Below are 24,434 nucleotides of genomic sequence, written 5' to 3' on the forward strand. Positions count from 1 at the left end.
CATGTACCAATGAGTCAGAGTCGTTTTTGCTTCTAACAGAGATCTTGTTCCTTTAGATAAAATGTCAGATCCTAACATTTTTACTTCTTCTTAGATGAGGGGAAAGAAAGAGAAAAAGAGGAAAGAGGGAAGGGAGGAAGGGAGGAAGGAAGGAAAGGATGGAAGAGGGAAGGAGGGAAAAGAAAGAGAGGAATGGAAGGGAAAGAAGGAGGGAGGGAAGGAAAGAAGAAAGGAAGAGTGAAAGAGTGAATTTCCATAAAGTAAGACCAGGAGAAAAGGAAGAAATCACAAGAGCTGAACCACTTCCCTCCTTACTTTTTAATCTTAGTTTAGATGTTCTCCTGGTAAAATCATTACAAAGGCCATTTATTTTTAAAATTGAAAGATTGGGAAGAGTCATAATGAGATATTATGTGTAAAAGTTGCACATAAATTTCCTCTTGTCATATTTTGGGCTCTGCTAACGCATCCCCTTGGCAGGACGGAGGCAAGTTGATCACTTTAGTATAGATTGTGTGTGCCTCAGAAATATTGCCCTAGGAGAGAGCTCTTGGGTGGCTGACTTGGCTGCATGCTGATTTAGAAATTAGCTGGGCTTTTATTGGCCACACTAAATTGTTCTCAGGAAAAAAAAATACATTTTTATTGCAGGACAAGGGGCAGATGATTGAAACAAGCCTGCCTTCTCCTTCGTTCGGAGCTTTGTTTTTGGTTGTTACGTACGCTTTCTTCTCTGGGGTTCTTGCTGCTGTTTAATGGGGGCATGCAATATCCACCAGTAAAGAAATTACCTCGTTTCCCTCAGTGTCCCCAGGGAATTCCTTATGCCTTCATAATGTTCCGTTTGAGTTCTCCTGAGTGCCTGAGTGGGCAGTGTGAGGAAAACGGAGGACCCGTACAATATTCTTATTGCAAGGTTCTGGAATAAGGGGGAAATTGGAGTTGTCCTTACAGAAGGGTTAGGGTGACAGTGAATCTGGCCACTGGCCATCAACTCCAGATCTAGAGTCATGGTAATATCACGAAGACACACAGCTGCCGTGTTCCACCTGAAGAAGCTCATGGCAGGGGCTGGGCAATGGATTTGCATGTGAAGCTGAGCCAATCTGAAGTGATTCTGGGAGCAAAGGGATTAATCATATGTCGAAAATGCCCAAATCAACCCTTACATCGTTCCCTTCTTTGGGTGACCAGCCTGAATCCTTTCTCTGACTTCCCCCTCCGATTTGCCATGGGACATCAGGTCCTTCCTCAACTGGGAAAGGCCCTGGAAGCACTGTTGTGTCCACGACTGCCCTCCCACACAACTCCCTGCTGACTTCAGACAGAGCATCTTGCTTGAATCTGCCCCAGCTTTCGGCCCCATAACCCTCCAGAAGAAATACTATATCCATATATATGGGAACAACTAACTGATTTCTGGATTAGTTTTGTTAATTAAAAGCTCAAAGCCAAAAACACAATTGTAGCCAAAGTAAAATGAGTAGAGTAACACAGAGTAATCAGGGTGCTTGAGGAATGGATTGCTCAGCCAACTGAGCCATCTTAGCAACCCTTCAAAAGTGTTTCTTGATCTTTTTTTTCAAAATAATTCTAAAATGCATAATTGCACTTCCTTGTATTAATGCACGGTATGATGGAACAGTTAAGATCTGGGACTCAGGGTAAGTCAGAACTGAGCATGACATATGTATCCTGTCACTTTCCAGATTTGGGTCCTTGGGAAAATCACATACATCATTTACTGATCCTGTTTCCTCATTTATATGATGGGGATAATCACAGCCTTATCAGGGAGGATTAAATATATATATATTGCACATATATGTTATATATATACATGTATATGTACATAAAAGATATGTATATCTATTTACATCTGCACATATATATATGTAATGTATATACATGTGTATGTATATATATGACAACTGCAGTTGCTTAATGAGTTCTTACTGGTAAGTACCAGGAATGGTATTTACTGTTTTACCTAATATATATATATATATATATACATATATATGTGTGTGTGTGTGTGTGTGTGCGCGCGCGCGCGCGTGTGTGTGTATTTAAAATTGGATTGGCCAAAAAGTTCATTCGGGTTTTTCCATAAGCTCTTATGGAAAAGCCCAAACTTTTTAGCCAACCCAATACATATATATATGTGTGTGTGTGTGTATGTATATGCATGTGTGGCTGTGCATATGTATATATCACATATAAAAATTTATATATAATATTTGTATATACTATGCACAGTATATATGAATACATTATCTACATATATGTAGATAATGTATAAGTAATATATACACATATAATATATACATATATGTATAATATATATAATTTTTTATATATACATACACTCACATATATATAATATATAAAACCATAAGTACCATGCCTGGTTCTTACCAGTAAGAACTCATTAAATGATAGCGATTATCATTGTTCACCATCTCCCTGGCTGAAAGGCAGATTTATTTCCCCCACAAGCTAAATTCTGCTACAGAACCAAGTCTCGCAAGAAGTTAGTGGTTGAGCTAAGACAAAAAACATAATTTTGATTACTTATCCTCTTCCACGAAACTTCAGACCACACTGCCTCCTATTTAAATTAATTTCTGTTCCCTTTGGGTGGAGATTTAAATTTGCCATGCCTCCCTAAGCCACCGGACCCCAAGTCCCATCACTGATTGTTCCTTAGGGAAGCCAGAACGGCTTGAGGTAATTAATCCACTACAGGCTCCCCTATCAAGACTGGGAAGGAAACACCAAATTCTACTTGGTTTCTTTCTAATTAGTAACAGAGAGCAGGAGTGAGGGAGAGAGAGACAGACTAAGGACGGAAAGGGGCTGAGCTAAGTGGGGTGTGGTTCACATGTGTTCCCAATCATGACCACACAATGAAAATGTTTTCTTTCTGGGACAATCAGGCAAAAACTTGGAAAAATGAACTTTTTTTCCTCCTGTATGTACAATAACAATATCCAAAATTTGAAACTTTTCCCCCCAATCTTGGCACAGTTTGGCTTCCAAAAGATTTGGTAAACTTCCAAGCTCTGATGGTCTGTGCATGACCCTTTTCTCCAAGGACTAAGACATTCATTTCATAATAATAATAAGCAAACATGTATATGATGCCTATCACGTGCTCTGTTCTAAGTGCTTTCCATACATTGACTAAAATTCGATTCCCTTTAACAGCCCTACAGTTCAGCACTATTATTATCTCCACTCAACAGAGGGAAAAGCTGAGGCACAAAGAGGTTTAGTAACTTGTCCAAAGTTAATCAGCTAGTACAGGGCAGAGGCAGAATTCACAATCAGGTTGTCTAGATACCAAGTCTGTGCTCATCACCATTGTCCATCCTTCCGCCACACAGCCTCCGTAGTGGAGGGGTTAAGACAGAGCCAGAGGCACAGGACCTAATGGAGGAGTTAAAGAAGAGACACGAAAACCGAGATGAGAACTCTTAGGAAAGGAGGCCATACCACCAGGCAACAGGGCAGCAGCCCCTCTTTTGCACTGGGCTCTGCCTTTCTGGTTCTGATCTTTTCCAGAACAACTGTCACCATCATCCTCGTTCATTCTGCTTCCTTCTGCTTTTCGCTTTGATTGACATCCCAATTCCATTCTCTTACACTCTTGACCTTGAATTCCATTTCTAGCCTGGGCTTCCCCCAGGTCCTGACCTCCATATCTCCATCCCTGGCCAAGTACCCTGATCCTGGCTCCTAATTGCTCCCTTTGCTTACTGCCTGGTTTAATGTTCAGACCCTGAATTGGCCCCAGGCTCTGATTAATTGCAGCCTAGGACTCGGGCAGCAGGGGTCTGAATCCCTTCCCAGCCGCTAGAGTAGCCAGACTTGACCTCTGTCAGCTAAGCAATGGGGGTGCCACACCCACCTGTTGAATACAGAGTCTGCTGTAAAACAAACTTCATGAGATGGTGTATGTCACAGACATGGCTCTGCCAGCAGGAAGGCCCTCAGGGGCTGGCTGCCATCTGCTAAAAGGTCAGCATGGATGTATAGATAGATGGATGCATGGTCTCTGACCTCCCCTGATTCCTTCCAGGGTTAGAATTCTTGGATAGTGATGTTCAGGACCCTGGGGAAGCCACCATTCCAGGAACAGCTGGCCGAGCTGACATTGTTGGAGCAATTGATGGCTTTCAGGGGCAGAGATTAAGTTTAGGTCAGGAAGAGAAGCACAGGTCTAGGATACAGAGCAGTGATTCAAAGATAATGGGTCTGAGCTGACTAGGGAGAAGGAAACAAAGTATTTAATCTGGGAGGGAGGGATATAGATGGTGGAGATATTCTAGTATGTGGTTCCCAATAAATGCACCCAGTTCAGCTCAGAAGCCTGATCTTTCCCATAAGAGTAGAGGGTATTGGGGAACATATTAATCTCTCAGAGCAGCAGGGAGCAGGGGCCTCACTCCCTGGATTCTCTAGGCACATGTTTTGGTGTAAACTCCTTTGAAGTAACATGAAGAGAGCACAGAGGGAGAGAAGGTATACATCTTTTATGTGCTTGTATATGCTGACTGTCTGCTCTATGTGTTCAGCTGCTTTGGATGTATTCATTGGCTTCCTAGATGTGGCTTCTGAAAATCACATATATATATATATATATATATATATATATATATATATATATATATATATATATATATATATCTGTCTATATTCTGAATCACTCAATAAAACATCAGGTTGTTTAATTTCACTACTACCCTATGAAGCTATGGTTACTATCATTATCATTATCCAGTTTTACACAGGAGGGAATTGAAGCATAAATAGTTAAATGTCCCAGAGCCAATATGTAAACCTTGTCTGGGCTCTTGGTGCTGTGCTATACTGTCATCATGATAGCCAGGACAGTCACTGCCTTTCACACTTCCAAATCCTGTGGCTTATTCTCCAATAGTCCAGTGGAAGCCTATATATGAGGAGGCCTACCCAATGAGACAGTGATGAACAACTAGCCCACCAAGATCAACCATGTGCTCTCTCCTGGAATTCAGAATTGATCCATGATGTGAGCAAATGATAAGGGGTGTGATGTAGAGTTAGTGTGAGTGTTGACATCCAGGTCATACACAGCCATGTGTGCCCCATCTTCCTGGAGAAGAGGAAGCTGTGAACCTGCCCAAAAGAACAAAAGCATGGGTGCACTCCCAGGGCAGAACAGAGGCCAAAGACATCTTGTGGCACCCAGGAGATAAAGGCAGTATCTTCACTCCCTGATTCGAAATCTGAGAGCTCTGTGGTCTGGCCAAAAGTTGCTTCCTGTACTTGGATGGTCACTTAATTGATCATGTAAACAATTAATAATATTGACTAATTAAAGCAATCTTTGGCTAAAAGATGAACTACTTTACAAATGGAGATTGTTCCTAAACTAACATTACTAACTGAGGTTAAAATTATTGACAAATAATAATGATAATAATGGTTTCTTAAATGTTTACTGGGTAACAAGCACTGTGCTAATACTTTATATGTATTATTTCAGTTAATTCTCACGATAGTCCTATAAAGTAATTAGTATTAGTAATCCTATTTTTGAAAAGAGGACATTGGGATTAACAGAGGTTAAGGAATTCATTTCTTCATTTCACAAATATTTATTGTCTGCTATTTGTCAGTCACTCTTCCAGGACTTGGAATCTATCAACAAACAAAATAGGTCAAGATCCCTCTGCCCTCATGGAGATTATGTCCTACTGGGGTAATCAGAAAACAAACAATAACCATAAAAAATAAGTTAACTTGTATAGGATATTAGACAGTGAAAAGTTCTATGGAAATTAAATGAGATCTGGAGTGTCAGGATGGATGTGGGTGGTGGCTTGCAATTTCAAACAGCCAGATTAAGCTACACTTCATTAAGAGAGTGATATTTGACCAGAGGCTTAAAGGAGGTGAAGGAAAGGTAGGTACCATATGGTTATCTTGGAGAAGAGTATTCTAGGCAGAGGGAACACCAAATGCAAAGGCTCTGAGGCCCAGGATCAACAGCACACAGGCCAATGTGGATGGAATAGAAGGGATGATGGAAAGAGTGATAGGGAAGGGAGGGAGGCCAGAGAAACAATGGGACCAGATCTCAGGACCTTGAAGGCTGTCATAAAGACTTTTTATTCTGCGTGAAATGGTGACCTATCAGAGAGTTTTGGTCATACGAGTGACTTCATCTGACTTACTTATTTATTTATTTTTTTTTAAAGAAGATGTTGGGGGTAGGAGTTTATTTATTTATTTATTTTTGCTGTGTTGGATCTTCGTTTCTGTGCGAGGGCTTTCTCTAGTTGTGGCAAGCGGGGGCCACTCTTCATCGCAGTGTGCAGGCCTCTCACTATCGTGGCCGCTCTCGTTGTGGAGCACAGGCTCCAGACGCGCAGGCTCAGTAGTTGTGGCTCACGGGCCTAGTTGCTCCGCGGCATGTGGGATCTTCCCAGACCAGGGCTCGAACCCATGTTCCCTGCATTAGCAGGCAGATTCTCAACCACTGTGCCACCAGGGAAGCCCCGACTTACTTCTTGAAAGGACTACTCTGGCCGCTGTTACAAGAAAAGTCAAGACCCTAATCTTTAAGGACATATAAGTAAGTGGCAGATCCAGAATTCAAGCTTATTTTACTCCTAAGCATTACACTCTATTTCCTCTTTGGTTATAAATGTTCTAAAACTATGAAGGGCTGTTTCAAATTAATTTTCCCTCGCTATGTTCTAGTATCTTTCTGCTTTGCTCCAACACAAGAAGCACCTGTAGACTTCTTCCCCTACTGAACCGTCATCAGAATATCAGTTAGTATTGATGATGCATGAGGTTCTTACTATTTGCCTGGTACTGAACTAAGTTTATAAATATATTGTCTCATTCGATCCCTACAACAAAACTGTGAGGCAATGGTACAATTGTGGTGCTGCTGTCCAGATGAGGACCTCAATCTTGGAGAGTTTCTTTGCTCACCCTGGCTCCCAGGGAACTCCCCTGCTTCAAGATTTCCCAGAAGACCTGCCTTGGGATAGGAATGGCCTTTCAAGCAACTTCTCACTGAGAAGTCTGCCAGCTTCTTAAGACCAGGAATCAAGTCATATGCTTCTCTTTATTAATCTCTGTTCCCAGGACAGTATCCTTCACATGGAAGAAGTCTAATATATATATTTGGGATGAGTGACTTATGTTAACAACAACTTTTAGCTTAGTTTAAATAGATCTTAGAAACACCAAGTATTTCCTTAGAAGGTAATTTTAATTCCATTAGAAGCCACAGAGGAATGCGTTCAATATGGAGTCCTTGGAAAGTATGGGTTAATGAAATATTGAGCGGGTAATGAATTTACATTTGCTGACCCATTTATTCATATTAGGGGGCCACTCTACCCTGTAGCATACTCTGCCACTCCCTTCCGTTATGAACCCAATCTGGGTCTCATTTTCATCACTTGTAAAATGGCACTGCTACTAAGGTTGCTGTAATCATTATGTGATCTAATGCATACAAAGCATTTGCACATCACCTGGTCTATAATAGCTGCTCAAGAAATGTTATCTTTTATTCCAGTACATGCTTAGAATTTCTTTTCTCAACCTAGGGTTGCTTGGGTGGATCTGAGTCAGACAGAACTAAAATCTGCTGGGAGACAGGCAATCTACTACTGCTTAGGCCTTCAGAAATATGTGCTACAAAAACAGTGGTATATTGGTGAATGTTTAACAACTGGCCTTTAAAACAAGACAAAAACAAAAACATAAGTGTAGCATTTGTCAGTTTCTATGGTGTAAATACTCCCACCCTGTCTGATTTCAAGTTATCGAGGTGATGTCACTCAACATGGAATTTGGAAGGTAAGGTACACAATTGGCTCTTACCAATGGGTTCCAGCTGTGTACCACTGTGGCTAATTTCCCACCAAGCTAAGCCTTCTCCTGGCTAGTTCAGAAGGTCCTATCACCCCAAGAAGAACCGAATCCACCTTTTCTCCACAGAGGTATTTATCTTTACTGCCTGTATAAACAAGGTGATTCTTATTTTCTTTTAGTGAGCACTTATAAAGTGCCCCAGTCTAAGCCCATTACACACCATAACTCATTTACCCAATAAACCTCCTTTGAGATAGATGTGATTTTTACCCCTATTTTGTGTAGAGAGAAACTGAGAGCCAGCGTGCTATTTCACAACTAACTTTCCAAGGGTCACACAGTCAGTAAACGGCAGAGCCAACATTCAAATGAAGTGGCCTGGCTATGAGTGCATTCTCCTATCTCCTCTGCTGGCTCAGACACAGAACTGTGGTGGACCCAATCCAGATCACTGCCCAGAAGAGAAGTCCAGAGAATCCTACTGGTCACTATCAAACCACTCCTCTGGGTTAGGAGCAGCCTAGCAGCTTTCTTGCTAAATGTTTCCTGCTTCTGAAAACCCCTTCTATTCTGGGTTGATCCCAAGCCAGTCAGCATTATCAGGAGCCTAGAAAGTTCCTCCCTCAGTTCTCCTTTTGGTGCCAGCAGCCCAAGTGCTGCACCCTGATGAAGGGGTCTGGGGGCCTCGAACTGAGGCTCTTTGATGAATATCGCCCTTGCACCTCCCTGGAAGGTGCAATTGCAAAGTCTTCTTTACTCGCCTTTCATAGGCCGGAACAGAAACCCCTGCTACTTCTGGGACTAGGTTTCCAAAGGTTGTTCTGGCAGACGGAACACAACAGCTGCTCAGCAATGCAAGGATCAGGCATCCCCAGAGGAGGAGGATGTAGTAAGGCCTGGTGCCCTGTGCCAAGCCCAGCACCCACCAGCTGCCTCCCTCCCCCTCTTTCCATCAGAGCAGGAACAGCGTTAACCCTATCAGTACCAGCAGCCCAGGCTCAGAGCAGAGGCTGGGTTTCCCTGAGGCTACGCCGCCCAGGAACCCAGAGCCAGTGACTCCAACTTACCCGCACGTTTTCACTCCATGATGGTTTGTTTTATTGTTCTGTCTTCCACTGTTGTGAAGCCACTCTGCTGAGCACTCTTTTCTCATCTTGCAAGTCTCAATACCTTTTAGCCTGCAAGTCAGAGCCATTTCATTGCAGTCTAACCAGTGAATTGTAATAGAGAGAAAACATACATTATAGCAAGTTAAGTGTATTCTAACATTTAGAGGAGTCTATAATGATTAGAAAGCCCCTTATTATGTCATTTCTCTCTCCTTGCACAGAGGCATTAGCATTCTTGGATACCACAAAGCATGAGAAAAAACACGGCGAGATTCCTGTTCCTCTGTACGCAGAGAAGGGAATGCTCATCCCAGATATTGATCCTATACCAGAAAGATGGGATAGAGATTTCTGGATTCCTACTCCGAGGACCTAACCCCGCATAAGCCATTTGGGGTGGGGCCTGGATCCATAAGGATACACACTAGGAGCTCTTAAACCAAACGGAAAAAAACACACAGACGCAGATAAAGCAGACAAATCCACATATGGGAAGATCCTCCGTCCGGTTCCCAAGAGACAGGCTCCCTGAGGCCTTACAAATGTCGGAGCAGATTCCACTTGCACATTCTGAGTCGTGTAAACCTAGTGCTCAGTGTTACTCTAGGAAAAATGGAGTGGAGAGATGGAAACATTTTTGATTTGAAAGAGAGAAGACCCCCAAGCCCCGTCCCAACACACACACCAACACAATTGTGCTTCCCACATCATTTCATTGAGCTTTGCCCCCAGTGGGACTCAGCTGAGTTGGCAATTTGCACAGCCTCAATGGAGATGGCAGAGGGCTGGCCTGGAGCTGGTCTATAGAGAGAAGAGATGTGAGACTAAGTTACCTGGTGGGTGTGCGGGGGAGGCAAGGAAGGATAGAGACAGAAAACCAGGAACAGACAGAGCTATCGTCACGGAATTGTGTTTCTGCTTTTGTGAAGGCTGTGTTTACATAACCTTGATGAATACACATTCATGAACATAAGCAGTGGTGAACTCAAATAATGGTCAGCTCTTAGTTTTCTAAAATTAATTGCCATTTTTAATGTAAAAAAAATAAGGTTTATTCAGTATTAAAGGGAGATTTTTATAAAGAGAAAAATGTATAATCACACTATCCTAATACAATAGCAATCTGATATCTGTGTCTTCTGTTGAGTTCATATATATATATATATGAACACATATTTTAAATAATTATAAATAAGATTTGTGTTCTATTTTTTGTTGTCTTTTTCTTTCATTTAACTTCAGAGTTCACATATTTTTTGGTGCTTAAAAGAGACTTCTGAGTGACCAGTTTTTAACTGACACAAAATTTTCCAGAGAGTGGAAATTCGGCCATTGACTAAATCACTCTCTGATTGTCAATTTTTTTAGGTTGTGTCCATGACACATATGTTCATTGTGAAGTCAAGTTTTGGGTTCTGGTGAATTATTTCCTTGGGATAAATGTCACTGAGAAGAATGACTGAATGAAGGAAAACTAATATTTTGTGGCTTCTGTTACATATTGTCATGTTGTTCTCCAGAAACATTTGCATTGGTTTTCAAAACAACATCACCATAAGAATGGACCAATCGCACAAAAATATTGCCAGCTCTGGAAGTCACTGATTTTTTTTAAAAAATTAGGCACATTTAAAATCTTTTCCAACCCTTAAGCTTTGTAATATCAAATGTAATAATAAGAACAATTAAAAAACAGCATTCATTATATGGAAAATAACTCCACTTGATTCTATAAATTCCAAAGAATCCCACCCAGACAATGCAATTTGGATCAATCTGGAAGGGGATGCTTGAAGCTGAAAAGTATCTTCCCTGCTGGAGTGAGATGTGATGCTGCTGGTTAAAAGACAACAGTTTAGTGTTGTTGAATGTGAGGTAGGCAGTTCTGAAGAGTTCTACTAAAACCACTTAATCTGAAGAGGCAAGGGTAATGCTATAAATGTGGAAATCCTTCCAGGAAATTAGTAGAGAAGCATCCCTCTGGCTGCTTGGGGTTGCTTTCTCAGTGGACTACGAGTCTGGCAAGACAGTGATGCTTAGGGTTTCAAGGATTCCTCTCCAGGATACCCTATATGTCATTACTGTGGCTGCTGCTTCTGCTGCTGTTAATAATAATAATAATTTTGAGGGTTTTTTTCCATGCTAAGCACTCTAGTGTAGATTATCTCATTTAGTCCTCATAGTGCTATTACACTCACAGTGTAATGAAAGAGAAGCATACCAGGCTTAAAATACTTCTCAGGGCCACACAGCTCATTTGTGGACACAAACTCAGGCCATCTGAATCCAGAGCCTTTGCTTGTTCTCCTCAATCACACTGTAGATCATCTCTTTCACTAAACTTTCATTTCACATCTCTTCCTTTCTCACATCCCTTCCCCAGAAATTTCTACAAATCTTCTTTGGTCAATATGCATATTGGGGTTCAGATGTGGGTGTCTTATATGTGTGCTCTACCTTTATTTTTAACCATGAGTTTAACCCTGACCTTGGGCATCTCAGATCTGTCTACCACCTGGACCCTCCTTCATTCTCTGGGACAGGTTTTGCCTCCTTTTTTTTTTTATTGTAATTTATTTGACTTGGGAGCCAAGTTGTAAGTTGAAAACTCTCACTGTCTCATCCAGAAAAATCACCAGATCCATTTGCAAAAGCAACAGTCCCAGTGGCTCACTCTACCATACCTGCTTTCTTCCCAATGACTTGCTCGTGGGACTGTCTCCCAAGACTCTCACCACAGATGCTATCACTGAAAGTAGCCAAGGGCACAGGTCCAGCTCAGACCCCACACTTCACCAATGCAGTCCACATAAGAATAGCTCCTGTTGTAGCACTAGCATTAGAGAAAACATTTATTCAACTTTCCTTCCATCCTCTGGCCATAGAGCATTACGCTGTATTTTTAGGAAAAGTTAAAAAAAAAAAAAAACACTTATCACACTCAGAAAGGTTTTGAATAAAGCCACCACAACTTATTTTGAATGAAAAGGTAAGGAAATATTATATAGAGCATGTCAAATGCCCCACATTTTTAGTTTGTCCATTTTCCAAAGGAATGAAAATGTAGAGATCTATAACATGAGGGCTAAAATTCAAAAGCCTCTGGAAGACACTAACTTTTCCCTCAACTGCTTATTTCAATCCAGATTACATGGAAATAACATTATAGTTTAAAAGATTTAAAAAATAACTGACTAGGTAATACTCTGGTTAATTAAGTGTTAATTAATTTATCAAGTATTTTTCAACATAGGGTCAGAGCATCAGAAATGCCTGGGTAGCTGGTTAAATGCTAATTACTTGCTTGATTCCAGGCTTACCACAACAGATTTATGGTATTGGGGCTTGGGAATTGCAGACTTAAAATTTCCCTTGGTTATTCTGATTTACTCTAAAGTTTGAGAACGGCTGCTCTAGCGCATCTACTCCATATTGCCAGGCTCAGATGAACCGGATGCAGACACAAGTTCTGGAAACAACCAAAGCTGACCTGGCATAGATTCCCCTCCTAAACTCTAGATAGATTTTCTCCTATCTTCCACATTTTCTATAGAATTCACATTTTCTATAGAATTCACTTAAGTCAGGAGAGCAATTAGGTAATTAGGTAATTAGGTATGACACAAAAGGCTTCAATTGTCTGAACCCATCGCTGAATAATAATTTTACAACGATCTAGAAACATCCATGATGGTCTCCTTCATTCAGGAAGAAAATGAAGGGATGCTGTGAATTTAGGCCAAACAGATAATTTTGATAGGGAATAAGGGCTATAATAGGATAATACAGTCTCAGCGGTTGGGGGGTGGGGGGAAGTTATGAGAACAAAGAAGACAAGAACAGGTGACAGGGGACTGGTCAGGGGTCTCTGGCAACCATCTGGGTGAAAGAGTGGTACCAGTGAGCATGGAGATCCATGGCTCCCCTCTGAGGATTTTTGCTCAATTTTCTAAGTTTTGGAAGTTAGGGTGAGCCTCTTCACTCATTTCTGTTAATGGAATCTAACCAATTAATCAGTGGACATAAGGCCAATGTGAACCAAAATATATTATGAGCTAGTAAATCTGGGCATCCTTTCTCTCTCTCTCCAGTTTGAACTCAACTACTCAGTCCTAGGACAGTGCCTTAGCCCATTTGGGCTGCAGTAACTACTGCAGTAGACTGAGCGGTTCATTAACAACAGACATTTACTTCTCACAGTTATGGAGACTGGAAATCTGAGATCAGGATGCCAGTACAGTTGACTTCTAGTGAACATAGTTTTCTGGGTTTTACACTGACAACATCTCATATCCTCACATGGTGGTGAACAGAGAGGGGAAGCCACTCTTTTGTAACCCTTATAAGAACATTAATCCTATCCATGAGGGCTCTACCTTCATGACCCCATCTAATTCTAATTACCTCCCAAAGGCCCCACCTCTTAATCCATCCTATTTGGGAGGTCGGGTTTCTATATATAAATTTGGGGGTGATACAAACATTCAGTCTATGACAGGTGGGCAGTGGGAAATAACAGGATTCTTTTCAAGTAGAGTCACATCCAGCTTCACAAGGTCAGGCAGAACTGTGACCACGGTTTTTCATGGCCCCTATATCCATGCCCTTTGGATGTGTTCTCTCACAAGACTCTGGGCTTGGTCTTGTGTTAACCTTTGAGCAATAGAATATGTTGGAAGTGACAGAATGCTGGATCTGAGCTTCAAGAAGCCTTACACTCTCTTTCTACATGCTCTCAAAAGTGCTGCTACTTTGTGAAGAAGTCTGAGCTACATGGCTGGAGGATGATAAAGCTTAAGGAGAAGAGTCCAGTTGTCCCATCAAAAGTCCTTCTAGACCAACCTCAGCCAGCTGAATTCCCAAACAAGGATAATGGTCCAGCCAAGATGAGCAGAGATTTGCCTTCCTGACCCACAGTGGACTACTGATGTATTAGTGAGTGGAAATGAAATCAGAAGGGCCACCTGGTTGACCAATGGACAGGTGAATGATAATAAATGCTATTGTTTTAAGCCACTGAGTTTCTGAGTGGTTTGTTACACTGCAATAGCTAACTGATACACTCCCAGAGATCTAAGATATCCAAGAGATATAGACCAAATAAAGACAAATATTGCCACTTTCATTGCTGTGACTTTGTAGCTTATTACTATGGCCCAATTCCCACCAGTTTCTCTCTAGTTTAATCAACAATAAGAAGAAGGTGAAGACATTGGAGATTGGAACCAAATATTCCTTCTGACTCTTCTTGAGTCTGGGTTTAAGGAAAAGCCTTACTTGGAGGAAGAATTTTTTTTTCTGGGTACAAAAGTCACTCACCATACCCACATTCTAACCCTCTATATGGACCACTCCTCGAATAAGCCATTCTTTGGAATAAGGTTACCTGATGGTTGTGCCTTGGCTAGGACTGAAAAACTAATGTACAGAAATAATTACAAAGCAAAGCCAAGGAATGGACTTTTCATCTTATTTCTTTATTTCTCCCCTAAAACAGTACCCATAGTTAAGTGTAACAAAATATATATAAAAACAAGCTGTCAGACTTCTGACACAGTCAATGCCTGGAGGCAAATGTTTCTGCTAAACTTTTGATGGAGCCCTGGGGAGAGGAGGAAAGGGTCCCAAACCGGGAGGGATTGGCAGTTGGGCTGGGAGCGCAACTTGACTCTCCCTTCCCTTTTCACAAAGAGGGTTTTGTTTGGATTGTGCAGCATAGTGAGTGATTCCTCTAGAGCCAGGGGGATATGCCGTGTTCTGAGGGAACATCTGGACTGCCAGATCAAGCCAAGCTGAAACCCTATCCTGGCCAGAGCTGCCTCGATGAATCAGGTGTAGGTGTATTTTTCCAGGATGTTCCAAACCACATCTTACTCTGAGAAACAAGGTTTTGTCCATCGAAGCTTCATTCCAAGGGGCAAATGATCCTCCTAGGTTCCCATGAAGTGTGTGTTTACAAAGGCTTCCTGCCCAAAGAATCAAATCCAAAGACTGAAAGCATGGCTACCACACATCCTTCTTCAAAGTGTGTTAGGAATCCTCACCAACAAAATCTCTAGTCTCATCAGCAGACTTACCCCATACCATTCCCACTTTGTGTTTATAATGGAGTTTCAAAAAATTCATCCATCACCTTGAGCTGAAAGATTGCATTTTTAAATCTCCCCCCTTTTTTCTTCTTCCAAGGAAATTTCCCTTCACATTGTCAGGTTCTTCACTTCTTTTACTGCTTTCCTATTGTGCTATTGCTAATAGTAACACTCCTATTTTCAATACTCTTTTATTATAATATCTACCACAGACTCCAGGGATATAGTATATTATTATATTATAAACCTCAATATTTGCATTTAACTTATTTTACTTGATACTACTGACCAATTAGAAAGACTCTTAAATATCATTTCTGAATCTGATGGCGTCCTAATGAGATTGGTAGAGAAAATGTTATTATTTCCCATTATAAATGAGGAAACAGAGTCACAGACAGAGATGGATTTGGGATGACATTCCAGGGCCTGATGAATCCTTAACAGTGGGTCATTACTGCTTAGGGGATGGTCAAGCAAGCAGGCAAGGACCAAGACCCATATGGTGGAAGAGAGCAACAAACAAGCCTACTATCATGCAGAACAGGGACGCACACTCACCAGCAAAGAGCTGCAGTCAGATGTTGAAGCACCAGGCTAAAAGCAGATCAGAGACAAGGTAGGTAATCAAGCCTTCTTGCAAATTATAATAACTGATGTAAAACTTGTTTAGGAACTATAATTTGTGGGGAATACTTACCTATATAAAACTAAGTTTTACAAAACATGAGAACTTGGAAGTCAGAATATAGTAGTTTGGGGCATGCAGATTTCAAAATCAGATACTCTTAGGTATATGCATATCTGAGTAGGTCTATTAGCATCATGCTTCTTTTGCAACATATTCTATTAAATATCTGCTATTTGCCTCCACAGCATTACTTTCCAACTACTCATAGGGTCTTGAGGAAATTAACCTCTTTTCCATTCTCACCTTTATAATAAGATAAGAATGGACCCAATCCACAACTGTAGATATGGGTCCAGACTGATTTAAATCAATCACATTACTTTTTTTTTTTTCCGTTATCTCTGTAATTGGTTCAGAGATGAACATACAACCAAATCATGGCCAGTAGAATCCAAGGGGATACTTTGTGTGACTTCTGTGTTTTTTTTAACTTTTTAATTTCTTTATAAACTTGGTGGCTGGTTGTGTGCTAGGATTAAGAGGTAGTTATGGAGAGAAAACATGCTCTCTACTCTCAACATGCAAATACATAATTAGAATAACTAGCACTGCATCAGAGATATTGATGAATTGCATTGAAAGGAGACAGGGGAGACCTATCCTTAGTGTCTGTGTTTGAAGAAAAAATAAGAGAAACATCAAAATGATCTTCAAAATGATGGCATGAGCCTCAGGGTTTTCTGGCTCCCCCTTGGCTTCAGCCACTTCTTTCCTGGATTTTCTGATGTATCAGGGAGTTTGGGTCTCTCCTTGGGTCTATGACTCCAGAAATATCCATTTCTAATTAGGCCATATAATTTATGATCCAGACCTTGATTTGCTAATATGCAGATATTTGGGAGCCTAAGTGCAAAATCTTCTCATGAACTGACCAAATAATGTCTGTCCAAGGGATGAATACCAGGCAGGTTATTTTAACAACAAATGCAGGATTATTAAACAGAGAGAACTAAAAGGAATAAAAATGGAAATTGAGTTAGAAAAAATAATCAAATAATAAATTACTATGGAAATATGTGAAATCTTCTGGGAAATTTACTGAACTGACTTTAAACTTCAAGGACAGCAAATATGTATTGAATATCTACTAAGGGTCATGAACTGGTCAGTGATTCTTAAACTGGTACATAAACTGAGCTGGAAAGGAGACCCATGAAGCTTATTTTTTAATGGACATTGAAAACTCAGACCAAGATATTTACACTGAACCATATATTTACAAAGAACCTTTGCCACACGTTTGACACAGTCACCGATTCTGCATTTTCATCCATACTATACGATCACACCTGAAGTACAAGAAAAAGTTCATGGCTATTGAGGCATTCTTTTAATTTTACATATAATGTATTTCATGTGACATATTACATAGGAACATAATGTAAACTCGAGCTCGTTTTCCATGAGCTTATTGTTAAAACTCAAGTTGTGAAGTCAGTAATATCTAAATTAGCATCCTGGATATGTTAGTTACTAGGTAAGGAAAGTATTTTTAAACTTTCTATGCCTCTAAAATGGACAAATAATACCTAAATTTCAGTTATTAAAATAATTAAGACAGTTTCATATATATACACATTATATATATGAAATATATATACACATTATATATATAAAATACAATGCTTGGCACATAGTAGGAGCTCAATGAGAATTGAATGTGTAAGTGGACAGATGAATAAACGAATGATGAAAATAAATAAGACAGAGAAATGATGTATGAAGAGGTTTCTTTCTTTATTTATTTTGGGAAACCATTTTTCACCATGGAAAATGTTAGGTACATTGCAGGCATGAATAGATGTCTCAAAATTCATGGTATATCCTTAATTCTGGGTAATTTATTCTGTCTAATAAAAATTATACATTACAATTATCACAAAATATGATTTAAACTGTGTGTCATGCTATATTTTTTCATACTAATGAATTTATTTTTCAGGGTATAGTATGTGCGTGCATATAGTTTATTTACATATTTAAATATATTTTCTATATATAATCAGACCTTGAATTACTGTACCAGTTTTTAGCTGAATAATTTATAGCCAAATTGTTTCTCCATATGTTAGCTATTTTTTATCTATGAGAGCGCCAATTTGCTTACACCCACTTTAAATTATTTCTTAGGCCAAAGGGTGTATCTTTGTCTTAACAGAAGTCTTTTAATAATTTACATAAAATTCATTGAGACTATTTAGTATGGCTTATGAAACTGGTGTTACTAATTTATAACAGTATGTCAAATACCTTTCTTTTATAAAATAATTGAATTCAATTATTAAACAGGTATTATGTAATATTAGCAGCAAAAGTTTAAAGCAATAAGCCCTGATGTCCCAACTGGTACTTTATTGGCTATGAGTCTCTAATATCTACTTTTATGTTAAGCTTCAAGCAAGAAGAAGAGGAGGAAGAAGACAGAATATTTCAGTGGTTCTTTACAATTTTACAAAGTGCTATTATGTCATCCTTCAAACCCATGAACCATTGTCTTGTGCCTCATAGATCATCCTTAGGAGCTATATGTAGTGTTCCCAGTTCCACAGAATCACTTTTTCTTAAGGTCTTGATGCACTTTTCTTAGTCCATCCCTACTTCAGGGGAAGACAACTTCTCAAGGTTTGGCAACAAGGAGGTCTTAAATCTCAGCTTTCTCTTGTCTGGAAACAGAACTCAAGATAAGAAGCAAAGTGACCGGTGTGATTGTTTTTCTCTAAGGAAGTTGAGTCATTTTTCTCATATATGGTGAAAAAAAGTTTTTATTATATTAACAGATATCACCATAAGTTCTCTCAGGGGGGTAGTTATCCTTGTGAAAATATCTTCAAGAGCCAGTTTGGAGTGGATGAGACAGAGTGTGGTTGATAGATTGCAAATATAGTACAAATGATTCCCCTCCCTGCATCCACTCCCCTTGTAATGTGACTTTGCAGCTCCTCCCATTAAGAGGTGGGGCCTAGTGTCCACCATTAAATCTGAATTGATCTTGTGCTTTGCTTTGGCCAATAGGATATGGTGGAAGTGATACTCTAGCAGTCCTGAAGCTAGGCCTCAAGAAGCCTGGCTAATTTGTTCTCACTCTTGAAAACCTGCTCTGAATCAACCCAGGCAAGCATTCTGGGTGATGTCAGACATATGGCCCAAGCACCTTCATTTCCATAGTCACCAGTAATCCATGCAACTGAGGCCATTCTAGATCAAGCAACCCCTAGCTGACTGCAAATGCATGAGCAAAACCAGACAAGATCAGTGGAGCACAGGGACTTCCCTGGTGCAGTGGTTAGGAATCTGCCTGCCAGTGCAGGGGACACGAGTTCGATCCCTGGTCAGGGAAGATCCCACATGCTGCGGAGCAGCTAAGCCCATGTGCCACAACTACTGAGCCCACGAGCCACAACTACTGAGGCCCGTGTGCCTAGAGCCCGTGCTCCACAACAAGAGAAGCCACTGCATTGAGAAGTCCGCGCACCGCAACGAAGAGTAACTCCCGCTCACCGCAACTAGAGAAAGCCCGCGCACAGGAATGAAGACCCAATGCAGCCAAAAATAAATAAATAAATTAATTAATTAATTTTAAAAAAAAGATCAGTGGAGCATTGCCCAGGTCAGTAGAACGACCGTGCTGATAAATAGACGAGTAAGCAACAGTGTTTATTTTTAATTCACTGAATTTAGCTGTGGTTTATTACTTGGCCGTAGCTAACACATACACCCACAAGCAGGAATATCAGCCAAGAATCAGGGCATAAAAGGCTGTGGGAAGCTGTTCTGCAAGAGCAAGAGGAACATACTTATGGCCCTCCATTCTTACAGGTTCCGCATCTGCGGATTCAACTTAACCACTGATTTTGTACTGTTTACCATCCATCAACCAACCACTGATTGTGTAGTGTTAACCCCCCGGCGGGAGGCTGAACCCGCGACTTGAGTGTCCGCGAATTTTGGTATCCAAGGGGCGTCTGACCCCAACCCCCTGTGGATACCGAGGAGTGACTATAGTGTTATTTTTAGTGCTGAGAGTGAGCTTCAAGGACAAATGGTGTGAAGGAAGTAGAGAAGGGATGAGAAGGGAGGAGGGGCAACAAGATGGAGTGCTATGTGGGATTGCCGGACGTTCCGTGGTGACAAGATAGCTAAAGGTAGTTAAGAATGGTGAGTTAGTTTGCTGCCAGGAAGCGAACTTCTAATTCATCTCGACTCGGACATCTAAGAAGTGATTTATGTAACACAGAGCAGCACATGAGTAGATAGAGATTCTGTTGTGGTTGTTTGTGAAAATTAGAGTGCGGATTGAGCATTTTTATTGGGTAAAGTGATATAAAGACAGAGCGCTTGGAGGTCAGAGGCTAGGATACTGAGTCAGCCATGGGAATGTAACGCTCCATTTCTGTCCCCTCTGGTGGAATTCACAAAAAACACTAAAGAGTGTTGGGACTTCCAGGGACTATTGAATCTGTAAGGTTGGAAGGAAGGAGGTTGAGACACGTTTAACTTCATCTCCAGTGGAACAGAGATCTGCAGCAGACATCTGAATAGCATTTCTCTCCTGTGAAGAGAATGTATCAAGACGAATTGAACACCTAAGCCTGTCTCATGTGATTCTCTGAACAACCGTACCAAGACATTATCAGTTATCCTTCCTGTATTTAAAAACAATCTGACTTTCAGAGATGGTTAAGAAATGTGTTGGAAAAAAAAAAAAAAAAGAAATGTGTTGAATCTCAGGCAGCTGGTGAGTGATGTCATATTTTAAGTCCAGGATTGCTTGACTTCAGCCCAATAATCTTTCAATTCTACAACTGCCAGAAACATTTACATAAATCAGGAGTGGTATATCCACCAGCTGTTTTGTTTGTTGTTGCTGAAATTTAGATATAACACCTCCCTCAGCAACTGAAAATACCCTTAGCTACCTGTGATATTTAACAACTACCTTCCACAGAAACAGCTTTCAAAGGTTTCATCTTACACCATAGTGGGTTCATGAAAGCTTTTATCTGAGATGAGGCAACAGGAGGATTGCCCAGGCTGTGATCCTGGGTGACTGCCTGGGAGAGGTTGGTCAGGTATTGACCCTTGGGAAGTACTAAGGACACTAATTACCCAGATGGTTGAGCCATTTCTTTTACTGGAGCATGAAGTGTGGAATTAGCGCTAATACCCAATCTAGGAGACAGATACAAATATTCTGAAACTATGGTTTCCAACTTTTATTTGTTAGGGTTCACTGGAGGTTCCTTAGAGGCAACTGAGAATGGCAAGGGGATGAGTAAGTAATTTAATAATAAAAACATCAACAACTAATATTTGTGTAGCACCATGCCCTATTCTAAACATTTTGTGTATATTAACACATTTAATCCTTTTTTCATCTTTATATACTACGTGTGACATACACATATAACACTAGCCCCATTCTACAGATGAGGAAACTGGGTCACAGATTGTTAAGGAACTTATTCAAGTTTCTTGAATATAGTAAGTGGTCTGCCAGAATTCTTACACAGGCAACTTAGTTCTGTAGACCATGGCATATTTTTTTTTTCAGGCAGAGAAACATCTAACGAACACCTTCTAAGGTGCGTGTATGTGTGTGTGTGTGTGTGTGTGTGTGTGTGTGTGTGTGTGCGTGTATTGAACTATCGAGTCTCAAAGGGTGTATTCACAAAGCAACTTCAGTTCCCCCACAACTGCCCTTTCCAACCCATCCTCTGGGGCCAGGTTATTCCTCAACACTATATGAAGTCCAGGCAGACCACACAGCTTCCCTATTCCCTCTGAGATACGAAGAGGAACTCCAGACACTTGAGCCACATAAAACAGCCTCTGTTCAGAGACGAATAAGCCCAGTTCAGTGTAATCGTTGAATCTCTGAAGTTTACTCAAAGTTAAGCTCTCACATTTGTCCTACAGCAGTTTTGGAAATCCACTGCAGGGGAAGAGAGACTTCTTATTTCTTTGCTCTCCCAGCTCCCTCCATCCACTCTCATGCCCTGGTGTTGACTTCTGAACCTCCTGGTTGGGGCAGAAGATGGAAGAGAGATGAAAGGCTCGAAAGAGCCTTACTTGAAGAGCACTCTTATATATTTGGTTTCCTCTGGCCATGGTAGTTGTTTAAAATTAACTCTGTCTATTAGGGGGGTGTTTTTGTGTGGTTTTCACCTGCAGGTCCTTGATACAGCTTATATATTCCAGCTGGTCCTGTAAGGGGGCCTTTTAGCCTAGGGTTACTTCCACAGGGGTCCCTCAACTTGGATGGAATAAAAAGTATTTATGTACATATGTATGTATTTTCACTGATCTCTAACTGAAATTTGTCATGTTCATCAATTATAAATGTGCAAATTCTAATGGAAATTTAGCATTTCCTTCTATTTAGAATGTGGTTTTATTAGCAGTACTTGTGACTTTGTCACCAGTGAAGTCATAGAGAGCTTCATATTACACCGCAATTATGAAGATGTTTCAAAATGTTGTTTACACTTATCACTGTTTCAAAATTACTAAAATTATGGTAGCTGTTAGAACTTATACAGGATCCAGTTATTTAATGTGTTAAGAATTTTTGAATATTTTGATAACTCTGCTTAGATATAATTGGTTTCCTTTGCAAGTCTATGAATTTAATTTATGTACTTGAAAACAATAATCAAAGAAGAGGTCATCCATAGGCATAGACTGCTGGAAGGGTCTATAGCACAAAAATATACCATTGTGTTTTGAGTTCCCCCTCCATCATATATTCTCTCTGCTGTTGTCCTATCTCCCTTTCAAGCAGCCTTCTTGGGTAAAGTCCCTTTATGGTGATAAAGGCCAGTTCTCTTTCTCCTGCACACATGGCTGACATCACCTCCAGGGGAAACACTTACCAATGCTCCGCAGCGCTGCAGGTGATCCCTAACCACACCCTGTTCGTCTGTCGTTCAGGGTCTGCTAGTCAGCTGGTATGCACTAGGACAGCATACTGGGTGTGCGTGTGTTGAAGTGCTCCGGTAACAACACATAAATAACTTTTGCTCTGAGCACCTCCAAAACCCTCTACCAATGCCCTCACCTTCCCAGAACCCACTCAGGAATCTAAGAGTCAATACTTGGCAAAATGGGATCCTGCAGGAGCACACCCCAATTGCACACCTGATGTCCGTTCTCATTTGTCAGTGTGCATGCCTCACTGGTTGTTGAAACCCTTTGGAATATCAAACCTGTTCACTGTATCCTGGGAAAACAATCTAGTTCCTTAGTTGGGACATTCAGACCTCTCAGTAGACTTGAGGCAAGAAGGGAAGCCCACGTCCCCTCCCCATTCGTGGAATAGCAGGAGGGAAAATACTGCTATACATTTTCCCAAAGAAATTCGCTCTTTAATCTACCACCTCAACCTTCTTTTACCTTTCAGTTGACTTTTGAACCATATATATTGAGAGTCCATATTAAATTTTCATTCACTGAAATTACTGCTGACAGCCAATCTCCCTCCACCCTCTCCACCTATCTTCCCCCCTTACACACACACACGCACACACACACACACCCCTCTACCTCTGCCTACTTAGGACTTTCCATAGGATTAGGCTCTCGAACTACAAAGTTTTCACCATCGACATTTAGAAAAGCCTCAAACCTGAAAGCAGAGAAAACTAATTGCCCAAGGCCTCCAATCTAAAAATAGAGTCTACTAATCCTGGACTGGCCAGCTTGTGTAGCCTGCAGTGTTTCCTCCACATATGGGGCTACCCTCATGCCTCTCCAGTGTCCACTTTCCCGGCGACCTGGCTGGCTCCCCACTGGCATAACTCTCAGTCCTTGCCTGATCCCTGTAACAAACTAGACGCAAATAACAAGGCCAGAGCACCATGTGCTAATTTCCTGGGTGACCAGTCTTTCCCTCCTGTCCAAAAGAAGTCTACAGCCGGGAATAAAGAGAGGGAAGGCCCCTGCTTTATTTGTTTTTAATGTGTCCGCGTTTTGTTTTGTGGGTTTGACTCTGAGGCCACGGTCTCCTAGCCATGATCCTCATAACTCTATGGAATTTAACAGGATCTGCTTTCAGTGACTTCAACCAGGGTTTCCTTAGACAGTAAACAGGCACTTCTTAGCTTTTACACCACCACAGAAAATGAGATTTTACTCCTTGAGGAGACCAACAGCTCTCGGCCGCTGTTGAAAGGGCGCTTTGTTTGTTTGGCTGCAAGGCACCACGGCATGCAGCCCGAGCTTGTTTAAAGTTAGCTTCCCCCATAAATCACTTGCACAATGAAATGCCTGCCTCTGCCCTCTGACATATTTGTGTCTCTGTTTATCTTTAATGATGACATGGCTTTTTCTGTCTCCATTTGGCTCTCTACCCTCCATGCTCCTGAATACTAACTTCTGTGCCAAAAGTGCAAAATCTAAGTAATTGCAGGGGAGAAAGATTCCCCTTTCTACCCGCACACAAAGGTAGTGGGGAAACTGAGTTAGCCCTAGTGTCTTTCTGATACAAATTTCCCCTGCTCCACTTTGATCTGATTATTATATCCTGAAAGTGTTCCATTATAAAGGGGCAAGAGGGTACTTCTTTGTATGCATTTGCACAACTCAGCGAATGTACATTTAATTAAGATTTCTGTCTTCCATTACATGTAAATTTTACATAAAAAGGAAAAGAATTATAAA

The sequence above is a fragment of the Globicephala melas genome, chromosome 15 (assembly GCF_963455315.2).
Source record: "Globicephala melas chromosome 15, mGloMel1.2, whole genome shotgun sequence".
NCBI classification, from domain to species: domain Eukaryota; kingdom Metazoa; phylum Chordata; class Mammalia; order Artiodactyla; family Delphinidae; genus Globicephala; species Globicephala melas.